We start from the raw sequence: 16,084 nt of genomic DNA, 5'->3' as shown, positions 1-16,084 counted from the left end.
GATAAATGCCACTTAGTCACAATATGCTGCTGGATTTAGTTTTCTAGTATTTTACTGCAAATTTTTGCATCTGTCTTTGTAAGGAATTTGTATGCAGGATCCTTTTCTTCTAATGTCTGCCTGCCTTTGATTAGGATAATGCTGGCCTAGAGTGATAGAAGAGTTAAGCAATATTCTTCTTCTGTTTTCTGAAGAGTTTGAGAAAGTTTGGTTTTAATTCTTCTTTAAATATTGGTAGAATTCACCAATGAAATCATTGGTGCTGGGCTCTTCTTGGCTGATGTTTTATTACGGATTCAATTTCTTTACTTATTTTAGATCTGTTCATGTTTTCTGTTTCTTAAGTCCATTTTGATACTTTATTATTTCTAAAAAATTGCTCATTTTATCTTGGTTATCTTATTGATATACAAATTTTTTTAGTATTGTTTTATATCTTGTTTCTATAAGGCTGATACTAGAATCTACTCTCTTTTTTCTTTTCAGCTTGTCCATTTTATTGATCTTTTTAAAGAACTAATATTTGCTTTTGTTGATTCACCGTTTTTCTAGTCTCTATTTCATTTACCTTTGTACTAACCTTTATTATTTCTCTCTTTCTGGTTTAGTTTGCTTTTCTAGTTTTCTTTCTTTTTCCTGTCCTACAGGTGTACAGATAGGTTACTGATTCCATACTGTTTCCATATTTTCCTTCCTTTTTATTAATAATGTAGCCATAAACTCCTATAAATTTCTTTGTGAGTGCTGTTATTGCTGGCTTTTGTAAGATTTAGTGTATTGTGTTTTGCTTTCTATTTTATTTCATTGCAGTCAGAGAATGTATTTTGTTTAAGTTCAATCTTTAATTTTTTTTCTTTTTGAGACAGAGTCTTCATCTCTCACTCCAGCTAGAGTGCAGTGGCATCATCATAGCTCACAGCAACCTCAAACTAGTGGACTCACCCGATCATCCTGCCTCAGCCTCCTGACTAACTGAGATTACAGGTGCCCACCACCACGCATGACTAATTTTTCTATTTTTTCGTAGAGACAAGGTCTTACTCTTAGTCAGGCTGGTTTCAAATTCCTGGCCTCAGTGATCCTCCCGCCTCAGCCTCCCAGAGTGTTAGAATTACAGGTATGTACCACCACACCAGGACTAATCCTTTACAATTTGAGAGCTATTTATGGACTAACATATAGCTAGCCTGACCAATGTTAAAAGGGTATTTAAGATAAAAGTACATTCTGTTGCTTTGTGTAGAGTGTTATATATATATATATATAATATATATCTGTCAAGTTGAGTTGATTTATAATGTTGTTCTAGTTCTCTATCTCTTTATTATGATCTTCTGTCTAGTTGTTCTACCCATTATTAAAAGTGGGTATTGAAACATGCAAGTATTATTGTACAACTATTTCTTTGTTTAATTCTGTGAATATTTGCATCAGCTGTGTTGGAGCTCTGCTGTTAAGTGTGTAGTATATGTTTATGATTATAATGTCTTCTTTATGGATTGACCCTTTGTCATTATATAACATCCTTTCTTGTCTCTTGTGACTTTTATTTAAACTCTTTGTTTTATCTTAATATAGAATAGACCCTCCAGCTCTCTTTTGGTTAGGATTTTCTTGGAATATCTTTTTCCATCCTTTCACTTTATATCTTTGGGTCTAACATGAGTCTCTTAGCAATAGCACATAGTTGGAGCGTTTTTCTTTTATCAATTACATCGATCTCTGACTTTTATTTAGAAAGTTTGATCCATTTACATTTAAAGTGATTACTAATAAAAAAAAGTACTTTATTTTCCTATGTTAAAATGGTTTTCAATATCTTTGGCGGGGGGAGTGTTCCTTAATACCTCCATTCCTGCCTTCTTTTGTGTTTAATTGATATTTTTATCATGAACCATTTTGATTTTCTTTGCATTCTTCTTTCTATGTGTTATTTGTTTTCTTAAGAGTTATCCCGAGGCTTACAAATAATATCTTACAATTGTAACAATCTAGTTTGAATTGATAGTCAACTTATCTTCAATAGTATGTACAAAAAGTCTGCTTCTACATTGCTTCGCTTGCCCTCCTTTTGTTATTATTGTCAAAAATTATGTCTTTCTTCTTTGTGTGCCAATGAGCACAGATTTATAATCATTGTTTTACGCATTCGTCTTTTTAAATATATAGGAGAAAAGAGGCATTAAACATAATAAACACAATACTATATTTTATACATACCTATACAGTTACTTTTATTGTTGTTCTGTAGTTCTCATACAGCTTCCAGTCGCTGTCTGATATCCTTTCATTTCAGCCAGAAGGACTTGTGTTAGCATTTCCCGTAGCGCAGAAGAGTCTGCTAGCGATAAACTCCCTTAGCCTTGTTTATCTAAGCATGTCTTAATTTCCCTTTCACTTGGAAGGATAGCTTTGCAAAATTTAGATTTTTTGGTTGACAGACTTTTTTTTCTTTTAGCACTTTAAATATGTCCTCTAACTGCCTTTTGGCTTCCAACATAAGGAGAAATATGTTGATAGTATTACTGAGGGTCCCTTGCTTGTGACTAGTCACTTCTCTCTTGCTGTTTTCAAGATTCTCTCTTTGTCTCTGGCTTTCAACATTTTCTAATGTCTCAGTGCAGATCTCTTTGAGTTTATTCTACTTGGAGTTCATTAAACTTGTCTTTCATCATATTTGGGGGGCAGTTTGGGGCCATTATTTCTGAAAATATTCTTTCTACCCCTTTCCCTTTCATCTTCTCTCAAATGTTATTTCTGACTCTTTTTCTTCTGGGAATTCCATTGTGCATAGGTTGGTTAGCTCTAGAGTGTGCTGTATGCCTTTTAAGTTCTGCTGATTTTGCTTCATTCTTTTATTTTCTGTTCTTCAGACTAGATAATTTCAACTGACACATCTTCATCAAATTCAGTGATTCTTTTCTTCTTCCTTCTCAAATCTGCTATTAAACTGATATAGTATGCTTTTCATTTTATTTATTGTATTTTTCAGCTTCATAGTTTTTATTTGGTTCCTTTTTACTGTTTCTATCTCTTATTGTTAGCATCTATTGGTAAGATATCATTTTCTTTGTTTCTATTAATTCTTTGTCTATACTTTTCTTTAGCTCTTTGAGCATGTTTAGGCCAGTTCATTCCATGTCTTTGTCGAGTAAAATCAATGTCTGGATTTCCTTAGGGATAGTTTCTAGTAATGTCTTTGTATTTCCTTATGAATGGGCCCTATTTTCTCATTCTTTGTGTGACTTACAATTTTTGTTGTAAATTGTATCTTTTGAATATTATAATGTGATAACTCCGGAAATCAGATTTGCCCCTGTTCTGGGTTTGTTGTTGCTGCCTGTTAGGGGTTGGAGTTGTTTGTTCAGTGACATTTTCCAAACTGTTTTTGTAAAGACTGCATTCTTCATATTGTATATGATCACTTAAGTCACTGTTCCATTAGCTTAGCTGTTAGCTAGCAATTTGATAGAGATTTCCTTTAGCACCTAGAGCTAAAACAAACAAAAAACTCTCCTGGGTTTTCACATTAGCTTTTGTTCAGACACTCATTCCATATTTAGCCAGCCTGTTTATAACTCTACCTTAGCCTTCACTTCCTGCACACACAGAGCATAAAGGTCAGCCAGAATGAAAGCTTAGGGTCTTCTCTGGCCTTTTCTGAATCTATTTCCAGACTTGGGCATTCTGGATTCCTTGGTATGTATGGGAGCTTTTCAAAGCCCTTGTTCCCCTGTGCTTCTCCTTCCCAGGTCTCTTTTTCCCCAGGTATTCTTATCTGTCTGCTGCTTGCCCGTGAGTGGCTTCTGCTAGTATGTTTCACTTTAAATGCATTTTGACAAATGCTATTTGGGAAGACACCTGTCCCTGAGAAACCTTGAAGGTGGGAAAAACAAAGTTTATCCCTGTGAGCCAATCCCTCAGGGAGCCATTAGACAGGTCAGGGCCTACATATCCAATTCTCTAAAAACAAGGCTCACATTGCCACTTCCAGCCCCACTAAACTGCACCATGAATGCAGGCCCTGTATAAGTCAAGATATCACCACAATCTTTTATCAAATTCCAGCAGCTTCTTTCTTTTTAAACCATTCTCTTTTTTTGTGTGTGTGTGAGTTTTTTTTATTAGATTCCAGAGATCCAAAAAGGTATATTCTGATAAATCTACGGCTGTAGTCCTTGCTTTTATGGAGGGGGGCGGTTTTGGAGTTCCCTGTTCCACTATATTTAGTCACCTAAGTATGTTTTAACCTAAACTTACATAAAATTGCTATTCCTGTTTGATACTCACTAGCAAAATTTATGCTTATTTCAAAAAACCTTTAATGTAGAATCTATTCTGTGCTGACAGCCCAGGATCTTGCTAAATCGCTAAACCAGATTTTCTGTATATATTTTCATGATGGGCTCTGAAGTAGGGTCTACTCCGCATTTGTTTTTAAATCCTTGATTGCAATGGGAATATAAATTAGGACAACCACTAAGGAAAGATTTCTCTCCGAACTAAAAATAGAACTACCGCACCATCCAACAATCCCACTACTGGGTATTTATCCAAAGGGAAAGAAATCAGTATATCATAGGATGCTTTACTATGTCAAAGGATACTCTAATATCATAAGATGTCTGTAAAGGATGCTTGCTGTGTTTATCACAGCACTATTCACAATAGCAAAGATAAGAAATCAACCTACATGCCCATCCACAGATAAGTGGATAAAGAAAATGTGTGTGGGGGGGGGGTGTGTACACACTGTATAGACACACAGTGGTATATTATTTGGCCATAAAAAAAGAATTAAATCATGTCATTTGCAGTAACATGGATGGAACTGGACGTTATTAAATTAAATAAAATAGCCCAGGCACAAAGAGACCAATACCACATGTTCTCATCATATGTGGGAGCTAAAAACATAATCTCATGTAGATGGAGACTAGAGTGATAGACACTAGAGGCTGGAAGGGTAGAAAATGGGAGGGGAAAGTGAAGAAAGGTTGGTGAATGGGTGTAAACTCACAGATAAAAGGAATAAGTCATAGTAAGTTCAATAGCAAACTAGGTGACTATAGCTAGCAAAAATATGTTGTATATTTCAAAGTAGCTAGAAGAAAGGACCTGAAATGTTCCCAAGACAGAAATAAGTAATCAAAGTGGTAGATCCCCCACGTGTCCTGACTTGGTCATTGTACATTCTCTGCATGTAAAAAATGCTCACATGTTCCCCATAAATATGTGAAAATTGTGTATCAGTAAAAGAAAAAAGCAAAATTCCTGATTGCCTCAACATAAAATCTGTTTATCTATTAACATGTCTTAAGAACTCACACTTTTCTTTCAATAAATTTTAGAACCTATGTCTTTTTAAAAATACTGTTATAAACAGAAAACTAGAGACTATTACAGTTTTACTGTGTTAATCTCTCAGAAAAGACTCAAGAACAACCCCTGACAATGGAAAGTGCTTTATAATTGTCAGATTATTTTTGGCATATTTGGAAGACATGTGACTTCACAACCTTGGCCTACAACCTACGATTCTACAAAGTTATTACCAAGCACTATGGGTAAAATAAGAGCAATTCTGCTGCACAAACTAACATCTCTCAACAAACAGTTATTCAAAATACAAATACGAAACAGAAATACAAACAAATATTTGTAATGTAACAAATATAAATACAAAAACAGTTATTCAACCTATTCTTGTAAGGTCTGTGAAGTCGTCACGTTTTTCCTTGTGGCCTAACTGTTTTTTACTAGAAGCCACGCAGTGGCAGGGGCAGGTTAGCTAATCCTTGATGGCATGACCTAAATCAAGTAATCTGACGTTCAGATAACTATTTTGGTAGTTGTTCATTAGTTTTTACCTGAGCAACATTAAATAAACCCATCAATGAGGCTAAGCCCTTCCACTATTTAAGAACCGCAAATATGTTGCAACAGAGAGTTTTACACTTAAAGAAACCTCTGAATCTCATCCTCCCCACACCCAGTGCAATGATTCTCTTACTGTTGTGCCTGATACAAGTGTCCTGTGTCAGTCCAAGTACTCCCAGAGACATTTCTCCAGTCTACAAAGCATCTCATTCCATTTTCAAAGATCTGTAATTCTTCAGAAGGTCTTCCTCATATTGGGCTGAGATCAGTCTGCTTTCATCTAGGGCCCTGGTTTGGTCAGAGTAAACTAGATTCTTCCATCACTTGGTGTGCTTCCAAAGAACCATTCTCTCTGCTGTTTTGAAAGTTAAGCTTTCTGAGCCTTTCACACTTTCCTAGTACCACTGACACCAGTATTCCAAGTTACTGCTCCATTTTTGCTCTTTTGGTCAAGTTTGACAAATTAACATTTCTCTGAAATTGCTGAGTACATAGATGTATATGAATCAGTGAAAAATAGTACTGGTACCACAATTTCCTCTGTCCTGGACCAATGCTAGTGGAATAAACCAGTTACAGTTTTTAAAAATAAGACGAACATTCACTTTTAGAGTTGGTACCCTTGTAGATTTAGACGTCAGGATTGTCTCTTTTATGTCATATAATACAGAAATGCAAAGATTCAATGAGCCATTGGTGCAAGAACTTGAGAAGTTTCAAAGTTTTTCACAGAGAATTTACGTACTTGTGTATATCTGGAAGTGATTCCAATGCAACACCAGCTTTACCTCCCTCTCGTCTGGCATCTAGACTACGCATCATATATAATTCACAAAATAACAGATACTGAATGAAGGTACTTCGGTAAAATATTTTACTGTTGACAGATACAGTGTTTATCAAAGCTCACAGAAGATATTTAATTGCAATGTAAGAACCAGATTAGTCTACAAGGCAAGATGTTAGGACACATCAGGAAGACTGTTGGAGCCCGGACCACTGGGCTTTATTTCCACGAAGAATCAAGAAGCTTCAAGAGGTGGACACTTTTTCTGGGGAAGATAAGGTCTGATAGCAAGTGCTATACACAGAGCAAAAGAGTGGGCTATAAGCTTAGGTTTGATTATCTCAGTGCTTTATTGTTTGTGCTTTTGAATGATGGAACTGTATTCTTGGTTTTGATCTTGTTGCATTCGTTTATATTGTATGGCTACATTGTTTGAGTTCTTTAATTTGCAATCAGCATTTCTTTATTTACTTATTTATATTCCACTTTGTTTAAAACAGATTCAAGGCAGCTTGTGGAAATGCCTGCAATTCAGCAAGACCAAATAGAATATAAAAATAGCTGAGTGCATCTGGACACCCGGAGTGTGGGGCTGTGACAATAACAACAATCCAGATGTGGCCTTGGTAGACAAGAAGTGCTGTCAAATCTTAAACCCTAGCTAGAGGTGAGCTGTATTTAATTTAACATCGGGCTTTTTAGATGCCTAAGTGGTAACATGGCTTAAAATTTCACATGACTTAAATAAATTAATCCCAGGAAAACGAACAACTGCTTCTGACAGCAGAGAGAGATTTCTCCTTTGGGTAACATAGTCAATAAAGAGGAATATCCTTGTTTGTTCCTCAGTGTGGAACACGTATTCCAGTCAGAAATGCAGACGCTGGACAATCTTTGCAGGCTACCTGCTGACTGGAGACCATTGCGGATACCTCTCAGGAGGATACAGGGCTACAGCCCTCATGTCTGCCTGCCCCACCCTCTGACCAAGCATGGACGTTTTCAGTTAAATTTACAACCCTGGGCCCATCTGAAATTAGCCTTAACGAGTCCAGGGATCTTTAGGAAACATAACTCTCTTATTTTCGTGCATCTTTGATGTATGTAGCTTTTATGTTGAATTACTGTGTCTTCTTTCCCAGGGCTTTGTGTTGCCAAATTCGACTTTCATCCTTCAGTTAAATCTAATTAAGAAAATTAACTGAAGGAACGTCCCATAAAAATGAGATGTTATTATGTGCTAATGAAAGGCAGACTGATGGGGCCAGTTTCCTAGTTACACAAGTCATAAACTCCCCGTCTTATTCTCATCAAAGGGTCTTAATTGTCCCCAGAGCTTTCATGCGATTATAGAATGCCATTATTAGGTGTCAAAGGATGCAGTCAGCACGTGGAGAGTATGTTCTGCTGTACATTTGATGTGATGATTTTTGTTAAGCTGGTCCAAGATTAAAACTCTAAATAGCTCTACTTTTTTTTTTTTTTTTTTTTGAGACAGAGTCTCATTTTATCACCCTTGGTAGAGTGCCGTGGTGTCACAGCTCACAGCAATTCAGGCCAACATCTCTGATAAATATTAATACACCTTTACTCTCCAACTCTTGGGCTTAGCCAATTCTCTTGCCTCAGCCTCCAGAGTAGCTGGGACCACAGGCACTCGCCACAACACCTGGCTATTTTTTCTTGTTGTTGTTGCAGTTTGGCCGGGGGCAGGTTCGAACCTGCCTCCCTTGGTATATGGGGCAGTGCCCTACCCACTGAGCCACAGGTGCTGACCCAATAGCTGTACTTCTTTATAGCAGTACTATTTATTGTGTAACCTTCATGTTATAAGTCTTTGCTTTTTAAATATATATCCAAGGATGTTCTTGGATAGACTGTTGTTGGGGAGGGCTGGGGTCGGGTGGCCATGGGGGGTGCAGCTTGCTGCCCTCCCCCTGCAGGGTGTTGGTGTGGCCGTCTTGTGTCTCTGTCTCTATGGAAGTTAGTCATGGCAGGGTCTCCCGCCTTCATGCCAGCTCTCACAGATCACTGGCGGTGGGGAGTCATTTTTTCCGGGGACTAGTCATTTTGTCTAGCACTGGTCTACTCCTGACCAATGACAGCAGACCATGATGGAGAGGCTGGGATCAGGCAGATTTCAGCATTAGAAGCACCAAGGAAGAGGACTCTCACTTTGCCTGGGCACACGTCCTTCTCCTGTGCTGCCCAGGAAGCAGGGCCTCCCGCCTGGGAGCTCCTCACACATTGCCCTCTAATTTCTCTCTTTCTTCGGTTCTACCTTAGTGTTTTGTAGAAGGAATTTTTTTTTTTTAATTTTCAATCCAGGCCAACGTCTCTGATAAATATTAATACACCTTTACTGTCCTTAGGAGGCTGCGTGTACATGTGTGTGTCCTGTGTGTCTTTGTGTGCATGTGTGTAACAGGGGGTGCTTCCTCTGGGTCTTTTCCTTTGTCTTACAAACCAGCATCTGGGGCTTTAACGGGAGATTCTTTCTTTACTAGGTCACATCCTGCACCCAGTTGGGAGGATATGGGCTGTGGCCCTGTAAATGAGTTCCGAAAGCATCCTGCGAGTCCCTTGCAGCTCCTGCCCAGCCCGCCTGGGCTGGCTCCGTCACCATCAGCGGTAATGTCGCTTTCTTCCTTCTCTTCTCCCTGTGAACGTCTCTCCTCTGTTTATATTTCATGTAATTATAGCAGCCACAAGTAACCCATCATCCAAAAATGCATCATTAGATGGAGACTTTACCTCTTTCATGTTTACATGGGTGGAGCTGGAACATCTTCTTAGCAAAGTATCTCAAGAATGGAAGAAAATGTATCCAATGTACTCAGCCCTACTATGAAACCAATTTATAGCTTTCGTATTAAAGCTACAACCCAATTATAGCCCAAGAATATGGGGAAAGGGGAGAGGGAAGGGAGGGGAGGGGGCAGGATGGATGGAGGGAGGGTGATTGCTGGGACCACACCTACGGCGCATTTTATAAGGGTACATGTGAAATTTACTAAATGCAGAATGTAAATGTCTTAACACAATGAAGGCTATGTTAACCAGTTTGATGAAAATATTTCAAATTGTATATAAAACTAGCACATTGTACCCCATGATTGCATTGATGGACACAGCTATGATTTAATTAAAACAATTTTTTTAAATGGATCCTTCTAAAGAACAAACTCCAAATGCAAAAAATTGGAGTTACCTAATATATCTTTCCTCCTGATTCTCATATTATTAGTCCTCAGCCTTTTTTTGCCGATCTTTGAAGCGTGGAGATGGCCCTGCAGCGTGCTAGTAAAGTACATCTGTCTGTGGAAAGCACCACGCCAGTGGCTCCATCCACTCCCAAGTGCAGCTGCACTCTCAGCACCAACGGCCCAGACTCTCTGCAGCTCATCTTCCATCAATGAGACTTTCCCTAGAACCTCACTTCCCCAACTTATCCCTGAGCTGGTTGGGATCCACCTCATGCCCAGCCTTCCCTCTACACAGCCTATGCCTGAGCCCCTGGTGGGTTTCTTCTTTCTGGCAGCACTTTCCGTATTTGTAATTTTTTAAATGTGATTTATTATTTATTTCTTTTGCTCAAACCTGAACTCCTCAAGGGAAGGGACCAGGCCCAACTTGTCCCCTTCTGGTGTCCCTGGCAGATCTGAGTACCTCGCATATGGAACACTTTGGGCAAAACATGTCCTGATGAGTAAGTAAACATTGAAGAATCTGCCATCTGGGTCCCCTACCAAGCTTAAAGACCAGCTTCATTAAAAATTGCTCTTGACAGAATTCAAAGTTACAGAATATTACAAAATTTGAACAGAGAGTAAACAGATTTCATCATAGCTCTGGCAAGAACCTTGGCAGAATTTGAGCTTCAAAAACTCTTGTGATTCAATTCAAACTATTCAATTGTGTAAAAAATATATAGACTTTTCTCTCTAATATGAATGTTACCCTAATTTTCTACCAAAAATTATTGTCAGGAGAAAAATTAATCATAAATGCTCCTCTGTGCAAAACACATCAAATGCTTGCTTAAGAATCAGAAAGGCCATCCTTTCCTCAGAATACAGAAAAAAGTTTGGGGAAATTCTACACGGATAGTCCCAGCCACAAGAAGATCTATGTTTTCTTTTTTTTCAATGCCTGAATAACAAAGCAGAAAAAGCTCTTGGTGCTGTGAACATCAGGAGATGGAAAGACCCTTCCTGGAACTTCACTTGGATTGCCCAGTGTCTAGACCCGGTCTGTGGGAGTGAGGGTGCCAACTTGGGTGTCCTGACGTGGAAGCCAGCCCACAGCAGGAAGCCACACAAACAACAGCTCTAATGACAGCAGAAGAGTCTTGGTAAATTGATAGCGAGGTTAAAGTTGCTAAGTCTTGCCATTTTCATAAATTTGTATTTTTAACAAATAAGAAGTAGAAAATGATAATTCAGCAAGAGAATTGATGTGAAAACCTATTTTGAATATCAAAGACGTACTCTACAGCCAAAACTAGAAGTCATCTGCTGGCCAGTCCTTATCTAACTTATAGGTTCAGTTGTGGACTTAAATATAAAAACCGTAGGCCAGGCACAGTGGCTCATGCCTGTCATCCCAGCATTCTGTGAGGCCGAGGCTGGTGTATAGCTTGAGCTCAGGAGTTCAAGACCATCCTGAGCAAGAGCAAGACCCCCTTCTCTACCAAAAACAGAAAAATTAGCCTGGTGTGGTGGCAGGTGCTTATAGTCTCAGCTACTTGGGAGGCTAAAGCAGGAGGACCACTTGAGGTCAGGAGTTTGCGGCTTCTGTGAGCTATAATGATGCCACTGCACTCTACCCAGGGTGACAGAGTGAAACTCTGTCCCTTCCCCCCACAGGCCAGTTGAGTAGAACTCAACTTCTACAATGGTAACTAAAGGCCACAGCATAAGAATGACTCTGAAGGCCCAGTCTAGGGATGGCTCAGAAGAGACAGGTGCACTGCTGCAGTCTCCTCCCACGGTACCACGGAGGGGACCGCTATTTGTCTGTGGGATCAGCACTGACCTCTAGCAATGGGAAAGGTAGAGCAAGTCACTGTTAAGATAGAGACTCCTCCTAGATCATAGGCAGACACAGCATCCTCATCAAGGCCCCGTGTGCCTGTGTGACTCTGAGTGTCCTGCTGGCTGGAAACTGCCAGCTCACTTGTCATTCTGTTCCAAGGAGTGTCCTTCTAAAGGTAATGAAGCCAGTGGGGAGGACAGCAGTGAGCTGGGGCTGCACGTCAGGCCAGCAGAAGAAGCCCGGAGCTGTGGGTCTGAGCAAGGGTGCACTAGAGGAGTGAGGCAGGAGGAGCCTGGTCCATGGGAAATGGGAGGTGCTGGGGAGGAGTGGGGGCAGGAGCTGGGAAAGTGGAGATGGTTGTCTGGGTACTCTGAGCTGTCCTGAGGGAACAGAGTCAGCTTGAAGCACCAGCGCAAGACCTGAGCTGCCTGATCCCAGCCGAGCTGCCCGGGAGCCTCTCTCCTCCCTTGTTTCGCTTTCTTACTTTTTGTTTATAGCTGCTCCTTCCTTCTTCCAAATAGTTCCAAAGGACCAATGGGGAGAGCACCTCACTCAAAATTATTTGTCCTGCATCTGGTAACTTGGACTGATGTTGAGATTCCCAGGTTCAACCCAGAGGCAGAGTGTAAGAAACAGAGTAAGTCTTTAAGGCAGAGGCTCCCCCATCCGGCCTTCCTCCCCCCATCAGCCAGCAGGGGCAGCACTCAGGGCAGCCCACCCTCTGGAGCTGACACAATTCCTCCCGTCAGCGGTGAGTAGCCAAGACAAGGAGAGGGTGAGCACACAGTGACATTCGTGCTTACAGGAGGTTACACTGCGGAGGGGATGATGGACTGAACACAGGCCAGATGGGACAGGATGACTAATCGGTAAAAACAGGTTGACCAGCAGGTCCAGGAAGAGAGTCGCCCGTGGACAAGGGGCCTTGGGATTGTGAATGTTGTAAGTTCACTACACCGACAATACTTTATTTCCTAATATTACCAGCATCTCAACAGTCCCAGCAGGTCTACTGTCTTTAGGGAACGTGTCCCTAAATACCTGTGCCCAAAAGACAAGGTCACATGGGGGCCCTGGGGCCTATGAGTGGCTGGTGAGCTCCCAATTGCTTCGGACAGCCGGGTGTCAACAGCTGCCTTTCCAGAGGGTCTCTCCGGCCGCCGTGCCTTCTTTAAACCCAACTGCTGCATGTAGGTAATCAGGGAGATGTAGAGGCCAATATGAAAAGACCACTTGGAGCCGCGAGGTCCCTGGAATGCAGGGACGGCACGTCCTGTGTGCTGAGAGCAGGCATGTTCAACAGTGGGGCCAGCACTGGCCTGGCTTAGTGGCTCTCCTGCACCTGACCTGGCCAGCACTGGCCGGGCTTAGTGGCTCCCCTGCACCTGACCTGGGCAGGCACGCGAGGATTTGCAATCCCGAAGCCAGTAGACTCCCATGCAGGTCAGCTGCCAGGCATTTCAGCGTTCTCTGTGATCTCACAGGATTCTCTTTTCACATTTCCAATAAACTGTCTCATGGGAAGATAATAAAAACAAGAGGAATGGTGACAGTTACTACTTACTGACTGCTGACTATATGTCAGCCCTGGGCTGGGTGTCTTGGGGGGTAGCATTTGTAAAGCTGCCAATAGCTCCACAAGATAGGCCCATAGTATGTTTATCTATTGCCATTTAACAAACTATACCAAGACTCAGTGGATTAAAACAACTCTTTATTACTGCATCTCACGATAAATAGCGTGGTGAGGAGTTCAGACGGGACTCATCAAAGGAGCTACAGTCGGCGGTACGATGTCTGAGACCTCCGCTGGCTTGGCTCCCATGGCCGTGGGGTAGCTGTAGGCAGCTTCGGCTTCCTCACATCATGGTGGCCTCAGGGGCCCTGTACCGCCAACAGCCCCCAGAGCATGTGTTGCTATTTCTGAGAGTGGGAGCTGCCACTGGGACTGGCGCAGAATCCTGTCCTGTGTGTCCTGTTGGTCAAACCAGTCATAGAATCCTCCTGGATTCCAGGGGAGGGAACAGAGACCCCACCTCTCAGCGGGAGGAAGAGAGAGATTTGGCTGCCGTCTTTAAGGTACCGCATTATTATTATTCCTATTTTATAGAAAAGGAAACTGAGGCGGAAAGCCGTAAGTAATTTACGGCTTAGAAGAAATATAGCTGAGGTTGAAAGTGTGGCACCTACAATCCTGTCTCTGTCTGGTGTACAGCCTGCTCTCTCAAAATACGGTTAAGCAGTCCAATAAGATAAAACCAGTTGAGGGACGAACTATACTCTTCTGACGGGATTCAGAACAACCAATAGCAAAAAAAAAAAAAAAAAAAAAGCCACCTTCTTTTTATACTGCGTCTTACTGACTCTAGAGGCCCAGCATATACAGCTGTAGAATCTAAAACTTCAGCCTCAGTCTCAGAGGTTGTTCAAGGTAAAAGAGTAGGAAAAAACCCACAAATGAATAAAATCACAAATTTAAATGAAAAGTACCTGGCTCAGGGTAGATTTCTTTCCCCAGAGGGTAGAAATATGTTTACGTTATGAAATAAGCTGGAATCCAATGGGAACCCCTTGTTATTATTAGATTTCCTCTTCAGAAGGATTTATAAATGAAAACACAACTTGCTATTTTAGTATTTTGTTTTTCAAAGAGGAAAAAAAAAACCCTTTGCAAAACAAATTTAAAAGGAAATACTTAATCCATTTCAAGCGCTTGTTTATTTTCTTATTTGCCAAGCTAAGACTGCCTTCTTTCATCTCTGGTTTTGTAGAGGGCTGGAGAAAAAAGAGTTTCGGTTCTGTTTTGTTTTGTTGCTTTTTTCCCTTTCTCCAAATCGGGAAGGTCTCTTTCCCCCTCCTCTGGCATAACCGCAGGCCAAGAGCTCCCCTCAGTGGGGACAGGAAAAGACACCATGCGGCGGGGTGTGTGTGTGTGTGTGTCAAGCTTGGTGACCCGCTGCAGTATTCACGTGAGGTCCAGTAGCATTACAGACAAGCTGCGGCCCTGACCCCGCCGTGTGCCTGCCAGCCCTGAGCCCACACTCTGCTGTGTCTTCCAGCATTTTCCTCATTATAATGTGATTCTAATGTGATTCTCTGCTACACAAGGAGGCAAGGCTGTTGAGGTCCCAGGGCTGCTTTTGCAATCCTAGTGCCTTGCAGGCTTTTTTTTTTTTTTTCCTTTTCAAGTTTTTATTTTTTAATTATTATTATTATAATTATTATTTACAGTTTTTGTCCAGGGTCAGATTTGAACCCACAACCTCCGGTATATGGGGCCTGGTACCCTACTCTTTGAGCCACAGGTGCCACCCCTTCAAGTTTTTATTTTTATACTTTTTTTGTATTAAAAAGAAAAGCATAATTATCACAAATTACAAAGGACTAAAGCAGGCCTAGAATAATGAATGAATCACTTCAGCCTGGTAATAGGATACTTTCAATGATATTAATGTTATAATACAAACTCATTCAAGTATTTTACATTTTTGGTCCTTTTAAGTGTGATATCCTAGCACATGGTAAAGATAAGATACTACAAGTGGAAGATGGAACCTTCTTCACAAAACCAGATGACAAGTTTTCCTCTCCAGTGAGAAATGGGCTGAAGTTATCTTCTGTGCCATCAACCTGACTGAAGAGGAAAGGATGGGGGCTGGGGAACATTCCAGGACCCTTCCGCACAGGAGATAGATGTGGAAAGGTCTCTTGCAGGCTCTGAGAACTTCCCGTTTGAATAAACTTGGTATGAAGTTCAGCCTATGAGTGCTTTTTCAGCTTCTTTTTTTTTGTAGAGACAGAGTTTCACTTTACGGCCCTCGGGTAGAGTGCCGTGGCATCACGCAGCTCACGCAACCTCCAACTCCTGGGCTTAGGCCATTCTCCTGCCTCAGCCTCCCGAGTAGCTGGGACTACAGGCGCCCACCACAACGCCTGGCTATTTTTTTGTTGCAGTTTGGCCAGGGCTGGGTTTGAACCCGCCACCCTCGGCATATGGGGCCGGCGCCCTGCTCACTGAGCCACAGGCGCCACCCGCTTTTTCAGCTTCTTTATCAACATTTATTCATTTCTAGTTTCACGAGCAGGGGGATGTTGCAAGAGATGTGTTCCTGAAGATTTTCAAATGTAATTCAAGTTTTGCATAAGTTTAGGCCAGTCTTGACTAAAGGACTCACAGGTTGGTTGGGAGCTAAGTCACCCCCCTGAAGCCTCACTGCCACCCCGCGTCCTCTGGGTTGAGCCAGGCACACACAAACTCTGCTTCCCAAACATGCTGATGCTTTTTATCAGTAATCTTCTTTGTTCAGAGAGCCCAGGGTTCAGGCAGCGACTCCCTGTAGGTCTCCATTCAATTGTCACCTGCCCTTGAAAAAAACTTTC

General features: G+C 41.4%; 1 long non-coding RNA gene across 5 annotated transcripts; it reads left to right on the top strand.

The window, feature by feature from the left end:
• Nucleotides 1–593: 593 nt before the first annotated feature.
• LOC128572017 (uncharacterized) lies at nucleotides 594–15,414 on the top strand. Of its 5 annotated transcripts, XR_008376026.1 has the most exons (6): nucleotides 594–1,117; nucleotides 7,168–7,334; nucleotides 9,175–9,298; nucleotides 10,282–10,376; nucleotides 10,833–14,135; nucleotides 15,207–15,414. It is a non-coding gene; the product is annotated as an uncharacterized LOC128572017 (long non-coding RNA). The 5 variants fall into 5 exon arrangements; XR_008376025.1 differs by lacking the exon at nucleotides 15,207–15,414 and having other exon boundaries at nucleotides 596–1,117; nucleotides 9,915–10,376; nucleotides 10,833–14,889; XR_008376028.1 differs by lacking the exon at nucleotides 15,207–15,414 and having other exon boundaries at nucleotides 612–1,117; nucleotides 10,327–10,376; nucleotides 10,833–14,889.
• Nucleotides 15,415–16,084: the final 670 nt, after the last annotated feature.

This window comes from Nycticebus coucang, chromosome 19 (genome assembly GCF_027406575.1).
Source record: "Nycticebus coucang isolate mNycCou1 chromosome 19, mNycCou1.pri, whole genome shotgun sequence".
Taxonomy (NCBI): Eukaryota; Metazoa; Chordata; class Mammalia; order Primates; family Lorisidae; genus Nycticebus; species Nycticebus coucang.
Note: the sequence above shows the minus strand (reverse complement) of the source record. Positions and strands in the feature narration are given on the sequence as shown.